The sequence below is a fragment of the Armigeres subalbatus genome, chromosome 2 (genome assembly GCF_024139115.2).
Source record: "Armigeres subalbatus isolate Guangzhou_Male chromosome 2, GZ_Asu_2, whole genome shotgun sequence".
In the NCBI taxonomy this organism is placed as follows: domain Eukaryota; kingdom Metazoa; phylum Arthropoda; class Insecta; order Diptera; family Culicidae; genus Armigeres; species Armigeres subalbatus.
Window position 1 is genome coordinate 204,092,120 of NC_085140.1, and position 12,609 is coordinate 204,104,728.

Genomic DNA, 12,609 nt, shown 5'->3' on the forward strand with positions numbered 1-12,609 from the left:
GACTCCGTTTCCATTTTCGGCTGATGCAGATGTGGTCGATTTGATTTTCTATAAAGCCGTCACGGGAGACCCCCGTGACCTTGTGAACCGGTCGATGAGGGAAGAGCGATCCCCCGATCACCATGTCGTTATTACCACAAAATTCTGCGAACAGCTCTCCGTTTTCGCTCATTTCTCCGAGACCCATAATGCGCTCATGGTTCGTGTTGTCGGATCCGATCTTCGCATTGAAGTCGCCCAAACAGATCTTGATATCACCCTTCGGAATTCTATCTACGACGGCATTGAGTTGACTGTAGAAGTTCTCTTCGTCTTGCAGATCGGCAGCATCGGTTGGCGCATAACATTGGATTATAGTAAGGTTTCGGACCCGTGTTCTAACTCTGGCAACGGTTATCCTTTCACTTATAGGTTCCCACTTCATAAGCGCAGAGTGTGCCTGAGCGCTTAGTAGGAAGCCAACTCCGCGATGCCGGGGAGCGTGTTCACCTCGTAAACCAGAGTATAGCAGAACTTGTCCCGACGGTGTTCTGTGTTCTCCAAAGTTTGGCCAACGGACTTCACTCAGTCCCAGGATCTCAAGCTTCATGCGGCGTACCTCATTGGCAAGTTGTGCCAATTTACCCTGCTGGGCTAGGGTTAAAACGTTCCATATGTTCCTATTCGTGTCCGTTGTTTCGCGCTAAGAGTCGTCGACGTAAAATCAGTCCGTATTCTTTCATTATCGGATTCTCGAAGTCCTGGAAGAACTTCCGGAGGAATTCCTGGAGCAACTTCCGGAGGAATTCCTGGAGGAACTTCCGAAGAAATTCCTGGAGCAACTTCCGAAGGAATTCCTGCAGCAAGTTCCGAAGGAATCCCTGGAGCTACTTCCGAAGAAATTCCTGAAGCAAGCTCCGGAGAAATTGTTAGATGAACTTCCGGAGGAATTCCAGGAGGCACTTTCGGTGCAATTCTTGGAGCAGGTTTCAGAGCGGTTTCAGGTGGAATTAACGAAGGAATTTGTGGAAGAATTTCGGAAAATTTCTATTGCTTGAAATAAGCTCACGCAGACCCACGCCGCCGCCGTCGATTACCAACGGCGTGACGCCACCGCCGCTGGCTGAAAATGATCTATCGGGCCGCCGCCGACAAATTTTCAATCGGCGCACAGGTTTAGTCTCAATATATTGCTTTCCGTTCATCAATGATCATGTTATCGTTTATTATTTAGTTGAAAAAGATTCATAGTCTCTTGTTTTTTGACGTAAACTACGTCGAAGGGGAAGACTCGGATACAGGGAGACAAATGAAAATTTCCAAATCAGAGACCGTCACGAAATCATGTAAGATTTTGAACGTTAATAGCGCATTCATCTTTTAATGGATTTTTGAGATTTATATGGCAGTCGACTCGGAAACTCTCCACCAATTTGCCAGTTTTATTGAAACTTTTGATTATCAACATTAAACTAGGGTATTGGACCATTTTGGCAGCACCTCCTTTTCCCGTTCGCAACGTGAGTCTCATTTTGGCCGTCGTTCAGTGTGGTTGGCTTTTGGGCTCTGCTTTTAGTGCGGTGCTTCGCACCAGTTTGGCACAAAAAGTAGAGCCAGAGCAGTGACCACGGTCGGCATTGTATGTAACGTGCATAAAAAGTGATATACATACAAGCGCATGTTTGTGCAAGGATAGGATGATCGATTGTTAGCAACGGAAATGCAATGTGATAATGCGATAATCGTAAAGCAAATGACCAAACAAGTTCGATTCAAAGATAACTTAGGAAAATGATCAGCCATTTTATAGTAAACTGCAAATTTGTTATTATATTTTTATTATTAAATATGCGTCAAAATCAAAAGGATTCAATTTCAATTCAGGAAGTGTAAATGCACTTCAGATACTGGGTTGGATTGTAATAAAATAGCACACACACCCTATTCCCGTCCTCAACGTTAGCTGCTCTGGCGCATCTCAACTTAATGATTTGTTTTTTGGTATCGTTCTGACTCAAATCCCGAATTTGACTCATATTCCGAACAATAGCATTTTAGCGCCCTAAAACTGTCATTGATTTTCCGCACTGAGGATCAAGATAACAAACGAATTCAAGCTCCTGTGGAGAAAATTACACGAATAAAGTCAAAATGGGCATTTAAAAGCTAGTGTTCAAAATATGAGTCATGTTCGGAATTTGAGTCAAAACGGTACATGGCTAGTATTTGTTGATTTCTGGTAGTCGCAACCGGGTTTTATCGACTCGCGCTTCTTTGTCGGACTCGACAATACGACTATCCCTTCTCCGCCAGTGATGCCTCGACACTTCAACCAAGGATGTTATCGATCATTTAGTAATTTGCGTTCGATCATTTAGTAGGGTAACCGGCGGTAATGTTGGCCCTGGATGTAACATTGGCTCATCACGCAAATTAATCAATATTTCAGCAATAATACGTCGATTTGTAGGGAAATATTACCCACTGCTTCTTTAGAAAAGTGTATCAAACATATATCTGCTTCATAACTCTTGATTTATACACTTCTTAAACTATTAAAAGCAATTATCTTGCGTGAAAAATCACTTTGACTCGGTTTTTTAGCAGCCATGTTTCGTTGACTTAGGCAGGCTGGCTGTGCTAGAGTTTTTCTTTTGCCCAATAAAAGAGTTTTCTGAATGAACATACCTGCTTTCGCACATCAGATGAATGGATAACAACCATACTATGTCAGCTATCAATTTTATTTCACAATTTTCATTAGTATAGCGACATAATTAACCAAAACTTTTTTGGACAATACTGGGGGCATCCGTAGCCAAATGGTGGCATGCGTTTTCGATTTGTAGCACTACGTTAGTATAGGTGAAACTCTAAAATCAAAACATTCTCACCAATAACCCGTACTGGAGAAAATAACCGAAAGCTGCAGATACAATATCCGATGCTTGCGATTAGGTTGCTAAGAATTTTTGTAAAAACAGGTAAATCCACTCAGCGGTTAAGTTTCATTCGCAAATTACATAACGCTAAACTCAACCCACACCAAGCCTCTAGTAATGCTTCGTGTATGGTAGGGTTTTGAAATTTATAAAGTCCTTAACGCTCAGACAAGTACCCTCCCACAATCTAAAACGTCATGTAGTTTGTAAATGGGCCCTCATGAAGCTTTTCTCGAATCACGACATAATCGCAGAACATACCAAAAATAATTGCCTACCTTACGGCTTTCAAACACGATTCAAGCAAAAGCGATTCAAGCATCAATCTTTCGTGGTTCGATACACCATTTTCTTCATAATTTCGCAAATAAATGATTCAATAAGTTTAAGAACATTTAGTTTTATCATCTTTTGCACGAAACCTACAAACATTTTCTCATTTAATAATGGATAGATACAATGGATCGTATGTTTCATTAGATAAACTTTCAACGTCATTTCATGTGAATAATTTCAAGTCAAATTACTTGACAAATACCTTCATAATAATTTAGATTTATTATTGCTTGCAAAAAAGTATTATGATCTGTAAAATGATACCGGAAAAGTATTCTTTGAACTCGGGAAGTTGAAACACGTGAGAGTTTTGAGAGGATTCACAACAGCTGATCGATATAGAGAGGAATGGAATCAAACGCACGTACCAATCATGAAACTTCAATGCAGGCAGAGTTTAAAATAAGCATCCAATAATTGTATTTATGAATAAATGTGTAATAATATCAGGTAGTTGGCACGGTTGGCACAGTTATAACTGTTTATGCACAGTACAAAGCAAGGAATTGTCTAGAATATTTTTTACAATTGGCTTTCTTCTGTAGTGCGTTATGCATCATCCCCACCTAAAGCATTGTTTACGTTTTGGAAAAAAAGTTTTTTTGAGAGTATCGCGAGAGCGAGAGCAACACAAATGCCATGGTTTCAACTAGCAGTAAATCTCAAAATTATGCGACAGCCAATAATTAACGTATGGAGTTTGTTTGAAGGCACAACATGAGGGCTAGAACATGTAGCCTTTTAGCAATTGCAGTTTTTAATACAGTTTTCATTTTTCTAAACTTCTTCACTTGCAAGTATGGCAAATATTTGGTAATTAAATGATTCATATAATAGTATTTTCGTTAGCAAGTCCTTGGAAAGCGTTCTATTGGGGAAATCTGAAACGCACTCTCACAATCAGTGTGGTAGTATTTTACATGCAACCAATTAGAATTCACGCTCAATAAGATGATTTGATTTTCTCTATTTGTTTGCATGCTCCCTTTATGGGGGAGGTTCCTTCATCAGTGCTGCCACCTGGAAAAGTTTAGAGAAAAAGTAGAACCATGGAAATTTGACATGGCATGATATAGAAAATGAGAATTAGAACGTTATAGAAATTTTTTGGCTTTTTTTTTTTTGGAGGTTTACTGGCGGGACTCTGAATAGAGTAGAAACCTCTGCACCAGGCCTTTGATGATACCGTTGCATAATTCCTTTCGAAGCAGTTTGCCAGCCGTACACGGAACATGTCGTCCAAGAAGACGCTGTTGCAACTGAATCAGAGGGAATTACGTTCATAAATAGTCAGACAGGTCTCATGCTAACTAACATCGTTATAGTTTAAAGTAATTTTTGTCATTTTCTTGTCAGAGTCTAACTATTTTGTCAATTTTTATGCTATTTAGACGTCTATTGTCATTGTACGCGCTCGAAATCGACCGAAGCAGTTTTTTCAACTCACATGGAACATGTTGCCCAATGCTTCATCGAAGAAACTGAGTCGGAAGTTTTTTTTATCAAGTATAAGAAAGTGTTCAATCCCCGATTTATAAAAAATGACAAGTTAATAACCTTTGAAGCAGTTTTCCAGCCGTACAAGGATCATGTCGTCCATTAAGACACTGTTGAACTAGCTCAAAAGACATTACATTTACAACTCTAATAGATACTCTCTCCCATTATCTCATTCCTAATCATATAGAATTTTTTTAAATCTTTTGTTTATTTTGGAGGCTCAATTGCCGAATCATACAGATTGGTCTGTACGATGTCATTTTTGTCTTTATGGTCAGAAGGTATGAAGTATGCGTTCCTTGAATTACTTTGTTTGCCTAAGTTATTGGTTCATCCTGTGTCAATACTATCAAACACAATGTAAGTTATGTCTTGTAAAAAGTGGAAACTGTTCGTGCATTTAGTCTATTTTTTTGTTATTCCTTTGTCAAGGTATTACTATTATTATGTTCTAATAAGTAGCTTGATCGTTTCCAAACTAACTGTCATTATCTATCATGTACTAATGATCAGTTATGAGTCAGCTATAGGATTCACTTTTCGGTGGCAAAGTAAAGCTTCATCACGCCTATTCCCTACTATTAGTAAAAATTATCGTGAATGAAGCCGGCATAAGATTGTTCATATACCATCATTATAATTTGCGGTATTTTTTATTATTGCTCTTCGAAGTGAGGCATAACAAAATAAAACTGGCACCACGTTCCTAGTTTTGAAAAAACTTCTACTCAGTGAATCCAGCAGTCGATTCCCTACGAATGTCTTGAATACTTAGTTTTTTTTAAATAAATGCCTAGCTAGCTAAATGTAAGCGTGGCTACGAGTCATCGTCACATGGAACGCATCAGAAAAGTATTGCCGAAAAGAAGAGAACTCACATCATTATCATTTCATTTTCATTTTCATTTTGCAGCGTTTGGTGGGGCAATGAGAGCGCAAGTCAATCCAAAGCCGATAATAGAGAGGGTAATGGCAGAAGAGTCCGTGCAGACCACTTGAACGCCATGGGGTAGGATAAGGATGGGGTGAAGTGAGGTTCGGATTTGGAATCGACTCGACACTAATGCAAAATGTAATTGAATGCAAACTAGTCAATGATCAAAGGCTAAAATGATAATTTCAAGATTTCTAGTACAACGTTTTTCTAGTTATTAAAAGCAATATTTAAAATGCAATGTCTTCTTTAGAAGCATCTGATGTGGTTTGAAAGGCCACTTAGTCATATAGTACAATTATAAGTTATTTAATGTGTTAGCTTTTTGTGACCACATTGAAAATATAAAAAAAAATTGCGTATTAGTGTTCTATTTTTTAACTTTTATTTATGCAGAATGAAAATTAATTGACTTTGTTTGCTCTGAGTGTAGATTATGCGTTCGTCAAATCACTTTGTTTACCTAAGTCATTGTTTCGTCAATGTTTTTAAGCTGTGTTGACACTACAAACTCAATGTAAGTTGGATCCTGTAAAAGTGGAAACTGCATAAGAACTTAGTTTGTTCCATTATATTTTTTGTCAAGGTTGCCTATAGCTTTAAACTGTTCTAACAAGTAGCTTTATCGTTGATTAATTACGGTGATTATCTATTAAGTTCTATTCAAGGTCAGGTATAGGATTCACTTTTCGGTGGCAAGCTAAAGCTTCATCACGCCTATTGCCTATCTGTTTGTAAAAATTATCGAGAATGAAGCCGTTATAAGATTGTTCATATACCATCATTATAATGTGTGGTATTTTTTATTATTGCTCTTCGAAGTGAGGCATAACAAAATAAAACTGGCACCACGTTCCTAGTTTTGAAAAAACTTCTACTCAGTGAATCCAGCAGTCGATTCCCTACGAATTTCCAATAAATGCCTAGCTAGCTAAATGTAAGCGTGGCTACGACTCAGCGTCACAGGGAACGCATCAGAAAAGTATTGCCGAAAAGAAGAGAACTCACATCATTATCACTGATGAAAAGGCCTCTGCCTGACTGCACTACCATTCAAGGCTCCAAGACACGATGTCCGTTGGATCACATGCAAATGCCGTAAATTAGTGCGTCAATGCCAGATATGTAACGCGGCACCAAACAAAAATAGTCAACATGTGATACCACCACGACAGGATATGTCTTTGGTTGCCATCTCAGTGCTAATGGCGTAAGCCGACCCACCGCGGCAAGGTAACATATCCGAGGGGAAGGTGAACGTTATAGAAATGTTTTGTCAAACCATTTTCAGTTTGTGGGGTTAGAAATTCAACAATCTTAAGCATTAACCGCTTATTCGAAAAAAATATAAAAATCGAGATATCATGTCTATTTTGTGAGCTTTTAAAATTCTAACCCCGTAAACCAAGATTTTTTGGGAAACGTGCTTAATTTCTGTTTTATAACAAAAATATACTTCATTTCCTATACCACACCGTGCGAAATTTCAATGATTCTACTTTTTCTCTCGATGACAGCTGGTGGTCTCTCCTCCCCTATTCAACGCAAGCAAAATGACTGGTACTATAAACAGCAACCCATCTTTACCTCTCGTATGTTCGAAAATATTCAACAATCACTCGTCCCATGTGGGCTGAAAAATTATCCACTTGATAGGGACAAGGATGCCGACATTTTGTCCATTTCTCTCGAGACTTTCGCTGGTTTAAATGAGCTATTGCGAACATTCATCGTCGTTTTTTGCTATTTGGCGTCAAAACCAAATGTAAGCAAGCTGGCTGGTGGAATAATTCTGGTTGGAAATGCAATATATGAAGATTTATAACGATAAATGTGCTCAACCGTAGCATAATGGGCCAAGGTTTGAGCCGTTACCCCTAGTTTGTCAATAACTCATTCCAAAAGCTAAATTTCAAAAAGCGTTGTATGGTGAACTTCAAGTGCCAGGGGTTTTCTACAACTTTGCCTAATGGTTCATTGTTTGAATTTAACTAGTAACGGAGTTATAGCTATAGTTTCAGTAACTTAGACTAAACGATAACAAAATTCCATTCATTTAGTTAAAGCTACTGCAACTAGCGCTATAACTCCATTATTAGTTGAATTATAACAACGAACCATTAGGCAGAGTTGTAGAAAAACCTTCCCACTCGTCTTCGTCTACCATACAACACATTTTGAATTTCAGCTTTTGGAATGAGTTATTGACAAACTACTAAATGATCGAACACAAATAACTAAATGATCGATAACATCCTTGACTTCAACTAACAGAGGGCGGAGATTCTGCCAAAGGTCCAAGGCTCGTATTCCTCCACCAGTGATGGCTTGATGCTCTGACTACCATTGGACAAAGGCACCTGCTTGTCCGTAGCCAGAGCAGAGATTCTTTGCAAGGTCCAGGGCCGGTGCGTATCGTCTCGCATCTGTTGTAATACTGCTAAATCGTGGTACACGCACTCACCAGTATACACCCCCAACAAAAAAAAACATATTGCACATCGATCACAGTAACTTATATATGACCGAATTCTGTCACAATATGGTTACTGCAGCAAGATTGGCTCAACTTGTGCTGCTTACCCGAGCAAAGGCAGATAACTGAAATGATATCAAACTGATAACATGCTAAGTTATCCTTATTATCATTTTGATATTCAGTTATCAATCATGTGATTAACTGATAACTGAATAATAACAAATTTTATTATCAATACAAATTTGCCATTTTCTTTAAATTTTCGCGTCGTTCAAATATCGTACTAAATATTCTATTCTTTCAAATAAACAAACTTGTGAGAGCAACTTCCCTATGGACATATTTTATGGTGAATGATCATCCCAACTTGTTTAACACGAGGTAAAACTCTACCATATAAAACTGCGAATCTTTCTTTAATCAGATTTACCATACAGATTAGGATTAAGGTTCATCCAGCTTTCCATTCTCACCATAATGGCGGACGCTAAAAAAGTTTGACAAGAACTGTTTCTTAACACTGAGCTGAAATGTTCGTCTAAGCAGACGATGATTTTCCCTGTTACCAACGATATCTACAGATTCGTTTTTTTCTGGAATTTGCGCAAGAGTTCAAGTTTTCTTATTTATTTTATACTATGCTTATTGACTTTACTTTCATTTCAGGTGTCGTTGAATAATGAAGTATATATGTATCTGAGAACCATACGATGTAGGAGTTGAATTAAAACTTAACGTGTACTTGCAACTCCCGAAACATATGATCCAAGGGCATGTGTGCTCATTCAGGAATGGTGAATACTCTTGACTAACCGCCTACTTTGCAGGACAACGTCTATATATAAAATGAGTATGCGTTTGTTTGAGGCAATATAATTCACTTACGGCAATATAACTCATCTTGAAATCCGCAGTGTTCAAATATATGGGGAAGCGAAGAATTTAACTGTCGAATAATCAATAAATTGCAACGATCTGGTGTGATTTGGAGAAAACAATCATGATCGCACTGACGTCGATCTAAGTGCAGCGCTGCAATATGCTCAACTATTGACAGTTTTGAACTTAAGTTTGAACGTAAAATACGAATCCAGGCAAAATCGTTATATGCAGTCAAACCTCCACGATAGTTAAGGGTCGGTCGACTCATGGAAATATCGAGATGTAGAATGGAAGATTATTAAGAAGGTGTACTGTCATCATAGTAACCCATAAAACAATTTTCAGTGTTGAAAAATTTGCTTTTTGAGTCGATATTGAGTCATAGAACATCGACTCCTGATCCTTCACTGCATATAAATAAGAATGAGTTGAGATTTCTGTTGTCTACAAATAACAGAGTTTAAACATGCATATGAAAACACAAACTTTCGACAGTATGCATAAATACTTAAAAATATTAGCGAAAAACTACGTCGTTCTAGAATCTGTAAAAAGTACAAATCAGATGTTCCCAAAACGGGGGAGCACTGTGTTTCAAAAACTAACAGACAAATGCCATAACAACCAAACTAGCAACCGTATCTTTGTTTGAGGAATATCATGGATACTAGAAATACCACGAATACTATTGCTGGACAATGATTAATACTATCGCAAAGTTTAGAGTTACTTGCCCCTTGAGAAAACATGTAACTCACTGCGACATACAAGATTTTGGTTTTGTTTGAATAAATCCTAGCACTGAAGTCGATTTACAGTGTTGCACAGCTAGCAACCTAATGATCTATATATATAAAACCAATCTATGTTTGTATGTTCGCAACCTCCTTCTAAACCCCTGGGCCGAACCCCCCCAAATTTGGTACACCCGTTCTCTATCCTCGGGGGAAGTTAAAAAAGGGGGGGGGAGGGTAATTTAGGAAAGGGGGAGGGGTTTTGTTTAGAAAACGAACAATTATGTGTAACTTTCATCTCCCAGGACCGATTTCAACCAAATTTTGTACACATATTCACTATAAGGAAACAATCATATGAGAGATTTTGGGAAAGGGGAGGGGTCTGGAGGGAGGGTATTGTTCAGAAAACGGGTAATTTAGAGTAAATTCTGAACCCCTGCACCGATTTCAACCAAATTTGATACACACATTCTCTACCCTAAAGAAAAGATAACAAATGGGGTGGGGCGGTCATTGTAAAAGAGGGAGGGTATGGGGGAGGGTTGTTTTTATAAAACGAGCAATTCAGTGTTACTCCCAACTTCCAGTACCCATATCAACCAAATATTGTACACGTATTCACTAAGAGAAGTCGATCACATGGAAGTGTAATTTGGGAAAGAGGGAGGGTCTGGGGGAGGGTATTGTTCAGAAAACAGGCAATTCAGTGTTTCTTTTGAACCCCTGGACCGCTTTCATCCAAATTTGGTACACACATTCTCTATCCTAAGGAGAAAATAACAAAGGGGTGGGATGATCATTGGGAAAAGGGGAGGGTAAGGGGAAGGGTTGTCTTTAGAAAAGAGCAATTCAGTGTAACACCCAACTCCCAGGACCAATTTCAGCCAAATTTGGTGCACACATTTTCTATTCTAAGGAGAAGATAACAAAGAAGGTGGGAGGTCATTTTGGAAAAGGGAAAGTTATGGGGGAAGGGGTTGTCTTTAAAAATGAGCAATTCAGTGTAACTCAAGGATAAATTCCAACCAGATTTGGTACACTTATTCTCTATTTTTGGAAGATGTTTATTGAAAAGGTAGGGCCAAACAAAGATATAAAAATATATTGATACAAAGGTTCAATTCTATGAGCGGTAGATCTACCTCTGTGGGTTTCGTGCTACAGCATTGGACATTTTAATTCTATAATTTACTTTTCAGTCCCTAGCAAAGCCGAATACATATAGCTATTAGCTATCTATATATCTCGGATACTTATTCAACGTATGTGACGTATGTGATTTTGTAAACAAAAATTTAAACGTTGATTTCTGCAATCTGATAGCACTCCCACGCAAACCATCGCCACATACAGGTAGGGGAGGTTTCGGCTACATGTTCGTTGTGTTGGTTTGCGTAGGAGTGCCATCATATTTGACAAATCGACGTATGCATCTTTGTTTACAAAATCACATACGTCCTTTGAATAAGTACCGAGATATATAAAACTCAATGTTTGTATGTTTGTGTGTATGCTCCAGCCTAACTTCTGAACCCATTATTGTATTGTTTAGTTATCGATCAATTTAACCATTTATCGAAATTATGGTTGCCCAGTGACAAGCAATGATTAATGTGTTTCCTTCTGGATGGTGAATGTGATCCCTTCTTTTAAATAGACGTTTGCCCGGAATAAGGCATCGGTGGATGTTTTTCCTTCTTTAGAAATAAACGTTTGCCCGGAATATGGCGATTATGGGTTTGCTCCCTTCTTCAAAACCAGTCAATGTTTTCAAATGAAATCTGCCTTCTTCTGATCAAATGATGAAGTATCGATAAGAAAACGCAATTATCCTGTTGACCAATTGGTTTATTCATTTTCCGATTGTGAAAAAAAAACTGCGAATCAAACTGGCAATTCCGAGCAAGGCCGGGTACATAAAGCTAGTTGACAATAAGTGAGAAAAACTAACCTGAGGAAGATCGGGAATGATTGCCTAGTATTTATATATTTATTTAATTGGTCACAACTGAAAAAAAGTGTTCAATAAAAGGACGATGAACTGTATTTATCCTAATTGATTGTCGACTTGCTATTTTGAATTAAATTCGGTTTTCATTTTTGTTATGTTAAGTGGTAATTCAACCAAAATGATAACAATTCTAGTTATCAATATAATTTGATAATAAAGTTTGTTATTAATAAGTTATTCTGCTTTGTACTATGTCCAGCCAACTGTTGGTCATATATATGCCATATGCCATATGGCATCATGATTTGATTATAAATAGTCTTCAGTAAATACAAGATTGTAGGAAGCGTAGTGCTCTTCTCTTTTGCTCCACAAGAAAGCGTAATTGGGTGAGTGCCCAGAGACGTCGCCGTACAATCACGTGATTCGAGTTCGAACCCCAGTGAATGCCAACATTTTTTCAATGCGTAACGAAGTCGGCAAAGTAGATTTAACTATTTTGGTCGATAAAACAGTGATGAGTGATAACTAATTGATAACTAAGTTAGTTATTTGAGTCAATAATATGTATAACAAAATGTGTTATCAACTTGGTATCAGTGATAACTTAATTTGTTTTCATTTAGTTATTTCAGGAGCAAAATTCTGGTATCATTTTTGTTATGTTGGCTGTTAATTCAGCCAAAATGATAACAAATTCAGTTATCAAAATGTCCGATAACCGGGTAATAGAATTTGTTATCAATAAGTTATTCATTTCTGCTCGGGTTGGGATATCATGACCATGTAACGCTAGTGATGCATAGGTGATTCATCGTACAATAAAACTGAATTATAAGTGATCTTTTTGAACGATTTTGTTATCCGAC

General features: G+C 37.9%; 1 protein-coding gene across 4 annotated transcripts in view; it reads right to left on the reverse strand.

Annotated features, from left to right (window-relative positions):
- LOC134211523 (inositol polyphosphate 5-phosphatase E) overlaps window positions 1-12,609 on the reverse strand; it is a 35,967-nt gene that overhangs the window by 17,057 nt on the left and 6,301 nt on the right. The gene's annotated exons all lie outside the window — the stretch shown is intronic.